Source organism: Myxine glutinosa, chromosome 3 (genome assembly GCF_964187855.1).
Source record: "Myxine glutinosa chromosome 3, kmMyxGlut1.1, whole genome shotgun sequence".
Taxonomy (NCBI): Eukaryota; Metazoa; Chordata; class Myxini; order Myxiniformes; family Myxinidae; genus Myxine; species Myxine glutinosa.
Genome location: NC_136263.1, coordinates 42,559,366 through 42,575,197, shown reverse-complemented (window position 1 = coordinate 42,575,197; position 15,832 = coordinate 42,559,366).

Sequence of the window (15,832 nt, the reverse complement as noted above, 5' to 3'; positions counted from 1 at the left end):
GTTGAGCGACTCATTTATTCCATCTGTGCATTACTTCCTTCTGTTCCTACCACATGCTGGGGGTTGCATCACAAGGTGAAACATCTGTAAGATGGATATCAAACTGGGTGTCCCGTCTGCTAGCATTAAAGATCCTACGGTGTCCTTAATGAAGAGTTGGCGAGTTAACGCTGGTGCCCGCTTCAATAAAGTCATCACAAATTCCTGCCATCTTCAATTCTAACAGCAGACCCGACCAGCAGTTTCATGAAAGACTTGTGCCAAAAACATACCCCAGCCATTCGCACAAGTGCATGGGAATAATTGGGGCCATTGTAGTAGAAGTAGTAGAAGTAGAAAACATCATGGTGGTGTGAATCATTTAATTCTCTGGCTCTATGAATTGAACGATTTGGACAGTTAAGAAAATGGGTCTTTGCTTGATCCAATCAGCTGTTAGAGCTCACAATGTGCCTTTCTAGTGGTGTTCTGGGCTCCTTTATTGCACAACAGGTTGCACTTATTGATATTCTGGCCTCAGATCTCCTGCTTGAGGCTCGTGTCCTGCAAGGCAGCATTTTAGGATGGACCTTATTCTTGGTCTACAGAGAAGACCTGTCTGCTTCCTTGGATAATCCTTAGTTCAATTTTACGGATGGCTCCTCTAGATGCCGGACAGTACACATCACGGCTGCTACAACATGCATCTCTGCAGATCTGGACAAATTAGTTGTTGGACACCAACCTGGAACGTGTCCTTCATCGCATGAAAATTCCGTGCCCCTAACTCTGTCCCTCATCAAGAATCGGCCGTCAAACCCAGTATTATGAAACCCAGAATCCCCAGTATTATCTCTCTGGTCAACCCTCGGAAGAGGTCCATCCTTGGAGCTCTGAATCCAAACAATCTGTCCCAACCTGTCTTGGGTGAACCATATCACCAAACTGTCTTCTAAGGTTAGGCTGATGGCTTGGTATTCTCCGCAAGGCCAAATTGATTCTGAGCTGCTCAGAGCTGATTACAATGTGAGTTCTTTGTCTGAACTCCGACTATCATAGAGTACGAGTTTCCACTTTGCAGGGCTGAGCAGCTATTTCCCAGGTTGCTACCCTGGAGCCGATCGAGTCGAAGGCTCTCCTCCATATTATTAGCGTATCTCTACATGAAACAGAGTCCCAAGGTTTGTCTCTCACCCACTGTGGACAGGTCGATGGACTCTCACTTGTATATCACCTCACTTCTGGTATTGCTGCTCCTACTTTCGTGTTCCTTTATCCTTCCGCAGCCTGCCTAGGGGCTAGGTCACACGTGTTCCTCTGAAATCCCACACTGGGTCCCCTCCCCAATTCCAAGATTTACATCTTTGAGTGAAAAAATGTATCATCAAGCAATAAAGGCAGCTTTGTGAATTTACACAATTTCTGTCTTGCTCACTATTGGCTGAAATACATAAGTGATCTCACATGTATTTTCCAGCCAATTGTGGATAACAATTTCTGCAATTGTGGATAAGAATTCCCCCAGGTTTCTGCAGGGTGTATGTGATCTGCTCGCAACGCCTTCTGGTGAAACTTCCAGAATCACTGCTCATCTTCACTCATTAGTTCCTCTTTTTTTCTGCCTGTGGAACCAACTTCCACATTCCCTTCAATCTCATTCTTCTATTCAGGTCTTCAAGACAGCTGTTTACCACCATCTCAGCTCGTCCCCCATCAAAAGCCATGATATTTTCTACCCCCATAAATCTTCCTGAGAGTTTGTACATCTTGTTCACCCTGTGTGTCCTCCCATAGACCTCATTCTTCCATACATTCTATATTCTCCAACTCTCCCTTTATTTTACCCCATCATCCCTGCTCTTTGTGTTTCCCTCCTCTCTTTGTACTGTTCCTTTTGTTCCTTTGCGTTCTGATCCATTCTGTGTTCTCGCTCCTCCATGAAGAATGGCTGTCACAACAGATTTTTTTGGAAACTGAAATTTCATTTTTGTGGAGTGGCTAAGCTCAAGAATTGTGCACCTTGGGGTTACAAGCACCAAACTTTCCAGATATGTTAAGGAATATATTGTAAATGATTTTAGATATAAAGCCTCCTCAGCGTCGACGAGTCTGGCATTTCACTCAAGCCAACTGGCACGGTCTTCAAGCAGCCATCAATCATCTGGACTGGTCTCCCATCTCTACTGCCTCTGACATCAACTCATCCTGGGAATTCTTCCAAAGTAAATTGCTCTCTCTCATGCACAGATTTATCCCATCTCGCCTTCAGTTGTCTTACCCTTCCTCCCGTCCATGGTACACGGAATCTTGTGGTGAGGCAGTCGCCCTGAAACAACGTGACTTCGCTTCCTAGAAGACAAATCCAACGGAAGGAAATCTCATTTCCTTTCACAAAGCCTGGAACAAGTGTGTGTCCACCCGCAGGAGAGCCAGGAAACAATATCCCTCTATCCTCAAGACTGAAATCTCAAACCTATCTCCCTCTTCCAAATCCTGGTGGCGTCTGGTCAAATCTGTTTCTGGTGTTTGTTCCCCCTCCATCCCCTCCCTCACCTCAAACGGCGACACGGCTGACTCCGCACGTGAAAAAGCTGAATGCCTCAACTCTGTGTTTGCCTCTAAATATTGTGTCCACAACCCGTCTCTCTCTGTACCCAGTTGTACCCAGCTGCTCGTGGACTCTGTGTCCTTCTGTCCTGACAAGGTGGAGAAGTTTCAGACAGCCCCATCAGCCCATCTATCTATATATATAAAACACAGTTTGTGTGTGTGTGTGTATGTGTGTGTGTGTGTGTGTGTGTGTGTGTGTGTGTGTGTGTGTGTGTGTGTGTGTGTGTGTGTGTGTGTAATGTTACCGATAGACTCCTAAACAGAGAGGCTCACGTGCTTGATATTTGGCATAGACATGGCCATTGAGCCTGGGACGAACATGTATACCTCAAAATATTTGACGAGATCCATATTCTTTTATTCATATTTACCTCAGCGCATTTCAGCGAGGAACATTATACACGGAATCTCAGCCGGTGCCAGAGCAGCTCGCTGATTCGCTCATAGCGATCACGTGATGTTCCATCCCCGCCGCCAGACTGATTCGCTCAGAGCGATCACGTGATGTTCCATCCCCGCCGCCAGACCACTGAACTGAAAATATATCGAATGACCATTGCCATTCACACCACATAGGTGGAGATGCAGCTACCGGGCGCCATCTTAGTTGGCATTCGATGCTGCGCGATGGTGATTTCCGTCACACGTTTGCACGTAATTCAGAGCGAAAAGCGATTGTGTTTTTTCACCTTTTATGCGATCGGTGAGTCTCCAAAATCCACTTCGTGCTGTTGCGAAGATGCAGGATGATGTCGCGATTGTTGTGCTGCTCTCCGACCATGAGAACTGCAACGTCATTGTTGACTGGCCCTCCCCTTCCCTCCCCCCTTCCCCCTCCCCCCTCCCCCCTCCCCTCCCCCTCCCTAACCCCCTCCACCCTACCCCTCCCCTTTCCCCTCCCTTTTCCCCCTCCCCCTCCCTTTTCCCCCTCCCCCTTCCCCTCCCCCTTCCCCTCCCCCTTCCCCTCCCCCTACCCCTTCCCCTTCTGCCTCCCCCTCCCCCTCCCCCAGCCCCCTCTTCTCCCCTCCCCTCCTCTTCTCCCCTCCCCCCCCTCTCCTCCCCTCCCCCCGTTCCCCTCCCCTCCCCTTCCCCCTCCCCTCCCCCGCCCGGCAATGCCGGGTACTTCTGCTAGTAGCTCCTAAAATCCTGCTCTGCCACTCTTTCACACCCTTTCTCTGTTCTTTTCACCCTCTCTTTCGCTCAAGGTTCAAAAACAGATCCTTGCAACGACAGACCAACCAGCTTGCTCCCAACTATCAGCAAAGTCATGGAATCGATCATTATTTCAGATATCAAATCCTTCCTCTTCTCCAATGGCTTGATCTCTGATCATCAATTTGGATTCAGACCAGGTCACGCTACTCTGGACATGCTGCTTCTGCTGTCTCAACAATGGATGGAGGTCCTCAATGTCAAACAGGAAATTAGAGCCGTCTCCCTTGACATATCACGTGCCTTCGATACGGTCTGGCACCCCGCTCTGCTCACCAAACTCTGCTCCTATGGTATCCATGGAAATCTCCACAAATGGCTTGCGGACTTCCTCTCTAGTCGTAGTCAACGTGTGGCCCTGAATGGATTTCTCTCATCTCCCCTTCCTGTTCAGGCTGGAGTTCCCCAGGCTGGAGGCAGTGTTCTGGGCCCTGTGCTTTTTCTGGTCTTCATCAATGATCTCTCCAACTCTCTGGAAAATCCTCTCCATCTCTTTGCTGATGACTCTACTCTCTGCTGCTCCATATCTAAACCCTCAGCAGGCAGCAAGCAGCCTCTTCACTCTCTGCTGCTTCATATCTCAACCCTCAGCAGGCAGCAAGCAGCCTCTTCGCTCTCTGCTGCTCCATATCTAAACCCTCAGCAGGCAGCAAGCAGCCTCTTCACACTCTGCTGCTCCATATCTAAACCCTCAGCAGGCAGCAAGCAGCCTCTTCACTCTCTGCTGCTCCATATCTAAACCCTCAGCAGGCAGCAAGCAGCCTCTTCACTCTCTGCTGCTCCATATCTAAACCCTCAGCAGGCAGCAAGCAGCCTCTTCACACTCTGCTGCTCCATATCTAAACCCTCAGCAGGCAGCAAGCAGCCTCTTCACACTCTGCTGCTCCATATCTAAACCCTCAGCAGGCAGCAAGCAGCCTCTTCACTCTCTGCTGCTCCATATCTAAACCCTCAGCAGGCAGCAAGCAGCCTCTTCACACTCTGCTGCTCCATATCTAAACCCTCAGCAGGCAGCAAGCAGCCTCTTCACACTCTGCTGCTCCATATCTAAACCCTCAGCAGGCAGTAAGCAGCCTCTTCAATCTCTGCTGCTCCATATCTAAACCCTCAGCAGGCAGCAAGCAGCCTCTTCACTCTCTGCTGCTCCATATCTAAACCCTCAGCAGGCAGCAAGCAGCCTCTTCACTCTCTGCTGCTCCATATCTCAACCCGCAGCAGGCAGCAAGCAGCCTCTTCACACTCTGCTGCTCCATATCTAAACCCTCAGCAGGCAGCAAGCAGCCTCTTCACACTCTGCTGCTCCATATCTAAACCCTCAGCAGGCAGCAAGCAGCCTCTTCACTCTCTGCTGCTCCATATCTAAACCCTCAGCAGGCAGCAAGCAACCTCTTCACACTCTGCTGCTCCATATCTCAACCCTCAGCGGGCAGCAAGCAGCCTCTTCACTCTCTGCTGCTCTATATCTCAACCCTCAGCAGGCAGCAAGCAGCCTCTTCACTCTGTGGTGCTCCATATCTAAACCCTCAGCAGGCAGCAAGCAGCCTCTTCACTCTCTGCTGCTCCATATCTAAACCCTCAGCAGGCAGCAAGCATCCTCTTCACACTCTGCTGCTCCATGTCTAAACCCTCAGTAGGCAGCAAGCAGCCTCTTCACACTCTGCTGCTCCATATCTAAACCCTCAGCAGGCAGCAAGCAGCCTCTTCACTCTCTGCTGCTCCATATCTAAACCCTCAGCAGGCAGCAAGCAGCCTCTTCACACTCTGCTGCTCCATGTCTAAACCCTCAGCAGGCAGCAAGCAGCCTCTTCACTCTCTGCTGCTCCATATCTAAACCCTCATCAGGCAGCAAGCAGCCTCTTCACACTCTGCTGCTCCATGTCTAAATCCTCAGCAGGCAGCAAGCAGCCTCTTCACACTCTGCTGCTCCATATCTAAACCCTCAGCAGGCAGCAAGCAGCCTCTTCACACTCTGCTGCTCCATGTCTAAACCCTCAGCAGGCAGCAAGCAGCCTCTTCACTCTCTGCTGCTCCATATCTCAACCCTCAGCAGGCAGCAAGCAGCCTCTTCACACTCTGCTGCTCCATATCTCAACCCTCAGCAGGCAGCAAGCAGCCTCTTCACACTCTGCTGCTCCATATCTCAACCCTCAGCAGGCAGCAAGCAGCCTCTTCACACTCTGCTGCTCCATATCTAAACCCTCAGCAGGCAGCAAGCAGCCTCTTCACACTCTGCTGCTCCATATCTAAACCCTCAGCAGGCAGCAAGCAGCCTCTTCACTCTCTGCTGCTCCATATCTAAACCCTCAGCAGGCAGCAAGCAACCTCTTCACACTCTGCTGCTCCATATCTCAACCCGCAGCAGGCAGCAAGCAGCCTCTTCACACTCTGCTGCTCCATATCTAAACCCTCAGCAGGCAGCAAGCAGCCTCTTCACACTCTGCTGCTCCATATCTAAACCCTCAGCAGGCAGCAAGCAGCCTCTTCACTCTCTGCTGCTCCATATCTAAACCCTCAGCAGGCAGCAAGCAACCTCTTCACACTCTGCTGCTCCATATCTCAACCCTCAGCGGGCAGCAAGCAGCCTCTTCACTCTCTGCTGCTCTATATCTCAACCCTCAGCAGGCAGCAAGCAGCCTCTTCACTCTGTGGTGCTCCATATCTAAACCCTCAGCAGGCAGCAAGCAGCCTCTTCACTCTCTGCTGCTCCATATCTAAACCCTCAGCAGGCAGCAAGCAGCCTCTTCACACTCTGCTGCTCCATGTCTAAACCCTCAGTAGGCAGCAAGCAGCCTCTTCACACTCTGCTGCTCCATATCTAAACCCTCAGCAGGCAGCAAGCAGCCTCTTCACTCTCTGCTGCTCCATATCTAAACCCTCAGCAGGCAGCAAGCAGCCTCTTCACACTCTGCTGCTCCATGTCTAAACCCTCAGCAGGCAGCAAGCAGCCTCTTCACTCTCTGCTGCTCCATATCTAAACCCTCATCAGGCAGCAAGCAGCCTCTTCACACTCTGCTGCTCCATGTCTAAATCCTCAGCAGGCAGCAAGCAGACTCTTCACACTCTGCTGCTCCATATCTAAACCCTCAGCAGGCAGCAAGCAGCCTCTTCACACTCTGCTGCTCCATGTCTAAACCCTCAGCAGGCAGCAAGCAGCCTCTTCACTCTCTGCTGCTCCATATCTCAACCCTCAGCAGGCAGCAAGCAGCCTCTTCACACTCTGCTGCTCCATATCTCAACCCTCAGCAGGCAGCAAGCAGCCTCTTCACACTCTGCTGCTCCATATCTCAACCCTCAGCAGGCAGCAAGCAGCCTCTTCACACTCTGCTGCTCCATATCTCAACCCTCAGCAGGCAGCAAGTAGCCTCTTCACTCTGCAGACATGGACAATATCACAAACTGGTCAACCAAGTGCAACATGTCTTTCAATCCTGACAAATCTTACACACTCACTTTGTCTCTCTGAAAAGATCGTCTGGACAACCCTCCCATCTACTTTCTCAACAATCCTCGATCATATACTGACATCTGCCGACAGACAGACAAACAGACGAAGTGACCCAATTGCTTCGTCCCGCTTTTCACTTCGCTCGTGCAGGGTAATTAAGTAGTTCCTCAATTTATCGACAGACGTCTGTAGACAGACAGACAGACAGACAGAGTGAATGAATTGTGTAACGTCGCTTTGCGTGCCGAACGATGTTCGTATCGAGCTACTCATGCCTGATCTTTGTTTACGGGCACATCACGGCACCACTTACGACAACCCTGGCGAGTGGACATCCTAAACCATGCCGAGTGGTGTCGACATGACTTGTGGATATAAATGTAGATCGAATGCATCTCCCATTGGGTCGTCTTGTCAATTAAGGAACCCTGTTATGTTTCCATGTGGATGGTTTGAAGCATTTTATTGGAGTTGGTTTTAATTTCAAATTGGTCTCGCTGGTTGCATCGTTACTTTACCACCAATGCAGATCCACTTCACATTAAGGTGGGAATTTGGCGCAGATGATGGCTTCTCTGAACGAGACACTGCGGGATCTTTTACATCCACCAACTAATGCCAACGGACAGGTGCACAGCTTCACGTCCATCCAAGGGATGATGTACAGATGATGTACACAACGCCCTGCCTGTCAAACACCAATGCAAGAGTTTATCTTGGTGTCTGATATTAAACCCGACCTAGACAGACCAATGGCGAGTGGCAACCTCTGCGCCATCCTCTTCTATTTTGAGCTTGTTAAAACTATGAACAGCCAGTTAAGGAATGCATGGAATGAGCAATTGCGGATTCTTCTTCTTCTTGCGTATTTAGCACAAGACTTAGGTATAGCATCATTGCTTGAGGGCACCGCCTGTGCCGGCTGATGTCAGCCCGTCTGTAGGGTCGAGAAGGAATTTGGAATTTGTTCAGGGTGCCGGCTCTTGTGGGATGGGGGTTGGAACACCCCTGGAGGAAAAATAATGGCTACTCTTGGTTTATCTGAGGGTCGATCTGTGTTGTCTTGGCCATTTTAAAGTCAGCCGTATTCATGGCAAACCAAACATAGCAGGAGGTTTACCCCTTCCCGAAAGGCCATTCCTGAGCCATCACAGTTTGTTTTTTAAATTAAGAATCCAAGACCACGGAGTAATGATCCTGTCATTAGTTCGGTCTGTAGAAGCTTTTATTGAAGGCTATGATGGTGCGGTCTTGGCTGGATCCGAATCCTGAACCCCTGGATCCAAATCCATTATCCCTACCGTTATGCCCCCCACCCCTCCCCACAAAGGCAACACGGATTTGATTACAAGATTTGATTTGATTACACGGACTAACACTGAAGTTGTTGGGGGTCAGAGTATTATAGGGATGGCAGGTGAATCTTATAATAACAATAATAACGAGAACTGCCACTTTATAACTGTTGGCAGTGATGACTGGTTTCCTCCGCCGGCTTCGATTTTCTCTCTCTCTCTCTCTCTCTCTCTCACTCTCTCTCTCTCTCTCTCTCTCTCTCTCTCTCTCTCTCTCTCTCTCTCTCTCTCTCTCTCTCTCTCTCTCTCTCTCTCTCTCTCTCTCTCTCTCTCTCTCTCTCTCTCTCTCTCACTCTCACTCTCTCTCTCTCTCTCTCTCTCTCTCTCTCTCTCTCTCACTCTCACTCTCACTCTCTCTCTCACTCTCACTCTCACTCTCAGTCACTCTGTCACTCTGTGTCTCTCACCCCCATACTTTTAATTAGTCGCCTCTTATGACACATGGGGAATTACCAGTAAGCTGGTACTCAATTTGCCGACCTCAGAAGGATGACAGGCTGAGTCAACCCCGCTGGTGTTAATTCAACGATCGACCAGGATTCAAACAAAGGATCCTTGGATTCCAGGCCAGCACCCTAACCGCTAAGCCAACACCAGGCTCCCATTAACATATTTGAAATGAGGGCAAATGTAATGGAAAAGCCATTACACCCAAATCAGAATCCATCACAAATGTCAAATCATCATTTTACCTTTTCGTTCAATATACGCTGCTGAATGTACCTTTCATCACGTTTCTGAGTTAAGTGTGATGAGGTTCAGGAAGAAGAAGAAGCCGTACTACCAACTTCGACAGCTTCTGGAATTGTTTGATGATTTGTGTTCAAATGTCTGGTGATTGTTTTGTATTTATTTTTGCGAATGTGTACTTGTATATAACTGTCATTAATCAAAAAGGCATGCACATTTTGAATACCATTTTTGGGAATTACGTGACTCGTGCGTGAATAACGCTGCGATTACCTTTTCATATTGAACAACATGAAAATGTGCTCGCGATAACACCTGGATTGGTCCAATAGACACAAAGTTTTACCATATGAGTGCCTCGGCCTGTATAATTTTTTATTCATAATTATGACGTCATAGGTCACGTGGTACAGACGCCATCTTGGAAAAATGTTACACCTCCATCTCCGAAACAGCTCAATGGAATAGATTGAAATAAGGCTCATTGTGAAATACTCCCCATGGGGAATAGGATATGCCAATGATGTTGTCATTGGTACCTTAATTATGACGTAATAATTCGCCAAGTACAACTCTTGATCTGATCAGTATGAATTTATTTTTCTCTGCAGTTGTGGTCCGATTGTCACGTAGAATTTTAGTGATAATTATGACGTCATAGGTCACGTGGTTATGGGCACCATCTTGGAAAAACTTCACACCTCAATATCTGAAACTGCTCCAAGGAAAAAAAACCATGGCTCATTGCCAAGTACTCCCCACGGGAATAAGATGTGTTAATGATGGTCATCGGTGCCTTAGTTATGACGTCATAATTTGACGAGTACAACATTTCATTCTTTCAGTATGAATTTTTTTTTCTCTGCAACTGTTGGTCTGATGGACTCGAAATTTGTACCATAGGAGCGCCTCCTCCTGTCGAATATGCTAATGATAATTATGATGTCATAGGGCCCGTGGTACAGGCGCCATCTTGGAAAAAACGAAAAACGTTGCACCTCTATATCTCCGAAACCACTCCATGGAAAAAATTGAAACGTGGCTCATTGTAAAGAATTCTGCATGGGGAATATGTGTTGTTAACGATGACGTCATTGGTTCCTTAATTATGACGTCATAATGCGGCAGGTAGAATGCTTAGTCTGATCGGTTTGAAATTTATTGAGTGTGATCTTCGCTACAATTATATTAGAGAATATAAATTTGTGATGTCATCGCTCACGTGGTCTGGCAGCCATATTGGATCAAAGAAAAAAAAACCCCCTCAAAAACAGAAGAGTCCGCTTGCACCAAGTTGACTGCGCAGGGTAAGTATTCTATTAATACCATCTTGTTCAATTTAAATTAAGTCGTTCCTCGATCACAGGCTGACGTTTGTCAGACAGACAGAGTGAACCAATTGCTTGACCACACTTGTGCTGTGTGTGTGCAGGTAACAATGAAATAAAATACCACCTCCTGGCAATCTAACACATACCCTGTGTAGCCAACAACAACAACAACAACATGCATTTTAAAGGCCATTTTCCCCACTTAGAGCGGGGGTTAGCCTTGCAGTCCCCATGACAATCTTCTCCATTTTGCCCTATTTTCTGCATCTCTCCTTGTTAACTCCCTTGCCCACATTTCTTCTTCCACCATCTTTAGCCAAGTCTTTCTCGGTCTTCCCCGTCCTCTACTTCCTTCTACATTCATTTCCATCACTCTTCTCAACCAGTCACTTTCATCCTTCCTCAACACATGACCAAACCAGCTCAACCTGTTCCTCTTCACAGCATCAATCACAGGCTCTATTCCCATCATCTTTCGCAATTCATCATTTGTCTTCCTCTCTCTCAACGATACTCCACACATCCGTCGAACCATTCGCATTTCCACCCTTTCCAACCTTTGATGCTGCTCTACGTTCATTACCCATGTCTCGCTCCCATAAATCATAACACTTCTCACACATGCAGCATACACCTTTCCCTTCAGCTTCAACGACACTCCCCTCCTCATCAGCACACCACTCAGTTCCCAAAACTTCTTCCATGCACATCTCACTCTTGCAACCGTTGCCGAGTCTGATCCACCTTCTCCATTCAGCATGTCTCCGAGGTAGCAAAATGTTTTCACACCTTCCAGCTTCACGCCGTCTCCAAGATCCAACTCAACATTTCCTCCATCTGCAGCTCCCTCTGTGCACACCTTACATTTGAATGTAGCTGCCACACTGGTTAATACCCTCTCAGACCACTACATTTTTGATGAACCCACTCAGCGCACATTGTACATTGAATGGAGTTCACTCCGACACCCTTCCTACACACAGCACAGGGCCACTTCCCAGTTATTTCCACCTCACCACATGCTTTACCACTTGCCATCACCTTCGTCTTTCCGATATTCACCTTCAGACCTTTTGTCTCCATACATTCCTTCCACTTGTTCAGCTTTTCCTTCAGTCCATCCATACTTTCCGCAATCAACACCAGATCATCTGCATACAACAACTCCCACGGTAAACCCTGTCGTGAAAATCAAGCTCAGACACGACTTGACCTCTGGGTAGGTTTAATATCATTTAGATCTGCAGTACATCCTGTAAGAATACATGCATGCAACAGGCATTAAATCAGAGCATTTCATGAGCAGCAATGGTTGATTCAATATAACAATGGTTAGCGCAGCGCATTGTCAGCGCAGCATTTGGGGCGTACATACCATTCAAACTACTGGACTATGTCACAGTGAGTGCCGCTGGAGTGTCCGCGCGCGCCCCGGTTGTCCCGGGTCTTATAGACGCCCCTTCCGTAACGAGCACCCCTGGGTTCACCTTGGTATTATTTCACTACATTCTCCCCGCCGTTAGAACTATACTGCCGCTCGGCAGGTTGCAAGCAAGCATCAGCAATAAACGAATGGGTCACGTCAATCCACGTCAGTCGGTCCACCCGTAGCAGTCGGGGCGGCGAACCTCCCTGCCAGTTCGTGTTCGGAATCTACCGGGCACGGCGTCCCCTCGCCCGGAGTCCCCCGCATCGGAAATAGCCGCCGGAGGTTGGAGTCGGACGGGCGCCCCTGCGCCTTCGGGCACGGGAGCGGGGGACGACGGGAGTAACAGTGGTAGTTCCATAGGGGAAGCTTCGATAGAGTCCATAGACTCGTAGACGGGTTCGTCGATATCCCTGTCGTCGTCCCCACATGGGGCGAGATGGCGTACGGAGACCGTAGACTCGCGGCCATCCGCCGTTAACACGCGAGCATGCTCGGGATTAGCCTGGAGGACCTGCACCTTGTCAACAAGGGGGTCGTACTTGCTAGCGCGAACCGCTCGTTTGAGATAGGCGGGCCCCGGTTCAGCGAGCCAGCTGGGTAAAGATTGGATACTGCCGGAGCTTCTAGGGTGGTGGAACAGTCGTTCATGAGGAGTCTGGTTGGTGGCAGTACATAGGAGAGCCCGGATCGAGTTTAGAGCGGCAGGTAGTGACCACACCCATTTATCGAGGCCTCGGCCGAGGGTCCGAAGGCTTAGCATGACGGCCCGCCATATAATCCCATTAAAGCGTTCGATCTGTCCATTCGCTTGGGGCCGGTACGGGGTGGTGTAGCTCGAAGCGACATTATGCTGGAGCAAGTAGCCCCTCACCTCCTGGGACAGGAACACCGCACCCCGATCGGTATGCACGTAGGCCGGATACCCGAACATAGAAAACAAATTCTGCAGGCACCGAATAACCGTGGCAGCCGACATATCCCCGCACGTGTAAGCAAAGGGGAATCGGGAATACTCATCGACGATAGTGAGCAGATAGCGAGAGTTGCTCGACATTGGCAGCGGCCCTTTGAAGTCCATCGCCAAGCGCTCCCACGGTCTAGTAGCCCTAACGAGTGTCCCCAGAGGGGGGTTATAAAAACGCGGTTTGAGTTCCGCACAGATCGCGCAATCATGGCAGATGCGGCGGATGTCCTCCATCGAGTACGGCAGATTGCCCGCGCGCACAAAATGCGCGAAGCGCGTTACCTCGGGATGACACATAGTGCTGTGCAAAGTGCGCAGCCCCTCCAAAGTTACAACCCCCGCGCAAGTGGCCGGCCTCGATAAGGCGTCAGCGACCAGGTTATCCTTCCCCGGGCGGTATTTGATGGTGTAGCAGAAGTCGGCGAGTTCGATACGCCAACGGGTGATTTTCTCATTCTTAATGCGCTGAGCATGTAAGGTGTCGTACATAAACGCAACACTCTGTTGGTCCGTGATGATTTGGAAACTCCGCCCAAGCAGATACGGCCGCCATCGCCGAATTGATTCGACGATCGCGTACGCTTCCTTTTCGACAGACGAATGCCTCCGCTCGGCGGAGGTGAGAGTCCGCGAGAAGAAAGCCACAGGGCGGCCTCCTTGGGAGAGAGTCGCCGCTATCGCATGATCTGAGGCATCACTCTCCAAAACGAAAGAGGCACTCTCGTCAATCGTCGCGACAGCGGCGCCAGCAATGTCGATTTTAAGGCCCTCGAAGGCCGCCAGGGCGGCCGGGCCCATGGGGAAAGTGTCGCAGGCCACGAGGGGGCGGAGCTTCGCAGAGAAATTTTGCACCCACTTTGAGTAGTGGGCGAACAGCCCTAGAGCGCGTTTCAGCGAAGCCCGATCGCTAGGCGGAGCCATATCGAGCAAAGGGCGCAGACGCTCCTTATCCGGAGAGACGGAGCCATGGGTCACGGTGTACCCCAAAAGGTCTACCGTGCGTAGAGAGTATTGACACTTCGCTGCATTCATGGTTAAGCGATATTTCCGCGCGACCTCGAGGAAGCGTTTCAGATTAGCGTCGTGATGCTCCTGGTCATACCCACAAACCGTAAGATTGTCCAGATAGACAAAGACATCGGTCAAATTCTCCTTCGCAACGAGGTCATCCATAGCTCTCTGAAAACAAGCGACGCCGTTCGTTACCCCAAAGGGAAGTCTCGTGAACTGGTACAACCGCTGACCCGATTCAAAGGCTGTAAAGACGCGATCAGCCCTAGAGATGGGGACTTGATGATACGCACTACGCAGATCGAGAGTGCTATAAACGGAATACAGGGCCACCTGGCGTACCAGGGCGTCCATCCCCGGTAAGGGGTAGGCATCCAGCTGTGTAAAACGATTAATCGTCTGCGAATAGTCGATTACCATACGCCGGCGGTGGGCCTCACTCCGCACCACTAAGACTTGGGCCCGCCACGGTGACCTACTGTGTTCTATGATACCATCCTTTAAGAGCAGGGCCGTTTCTTCCGCAATGAATTGCGCGTCCGCGCGAGAGTAACGCCGCGATTTGACGGCTACAGGGGTACAATCAGTGGTCAGGTTGGGGAACAGTGAGAGTGGCTCCATGTCCATTTGAGCGAGGGCGCACACAGCGAGCGTGTCCGGCCCTCCGAAGTCTATTTCCAAACGTCCATGCCGCTTAAGGAAATCAAGTCCTAACAGAACGTCAGCGCATAAGGCCGGTAATACCATGAGATACACGTCCGGGAACGTGCGTCCCTTTATCACAAGTTTCAATCGACACGCCCATTTTGTGCTCAACCGAAGTCCCTGAGAGGCCATGAAGATCCGGCGGGTTGTCCCGAGAACCGGCCACCCATGTTGATGCACGAGTCGCTGATCGATAAAACTATCCGTGGACCCCGTGTCAATCAAAGCTTGCGCAAAAACGCCTGCGACCGTGAGCGGAACGAAGGCCTGCGCTAGGCCGGCAGACCCGGCAGGTATAGTTCCGGCCGGGCGAGAAGATCGCGCCTCGCGGGTGGATCCCACGCCGGCTGCAATCCTTCGGGCAGCGTCGGCAGGTTGGGCCTTAGCAGGAGCATTGAAGTCAGTTGGCTCATCAGCAGTTTCATTTGCCAGAGTGGGTGTGGGTTGGTCGTAAGAGCAGCTGCCAGGTGGCGCTCGAGCCACGTGAGAAAGGTCTCTGCCGTCTGCAGAGTCATATGCCAAAGTGGGAGCATGTAATTCGTAAAAGCTGCCGTCAGATGGGGCTCGAGTCACGTGAGAAAGATTTCTGCCGTCTGCAGATTCACATGCCAAAGTGGGTGCATGTAATTCGCAAAAGCTGCCGTCAGATGGGGCTCGAGTCACGTGAGAAAGATTTCTGCCGTCTGCAGATTCACATGCCAAAGTGGGTGCATGTAATTCGCAAAAGCTGCCGTCAGATGGGGCTCGTGTCACGTGCTGCGTTTGCCGCACTTCAAGAGGAGTTTCCAAAGCAGGAGCATGTCGCTTGTTTGAAGTAGGCGTTCGAACGCCAGTCAAGGTCGGACGCGCTGTGACCGGTCGCGTTCGCGCCATTTGTTTCGGCGGCCCGATGTATCTCACCAAGGTCGGGCGGGTAGCCAGAGGCCCGCGAGGAGGAGAGCGGCTCTTCAAAGCCGAGCGAGGCGCCCCGTCCGGCGCTCGATCCGTTGGCTCCGCGATGAGCCCATTCAAGATCGCTCGGGAATGCGTGCCCCGAGCGGCCTTTCTGCAGACCTTTGCAAAATGGCCCTTGGTGGAGCACAGGTGACATGTCGCCTCTCG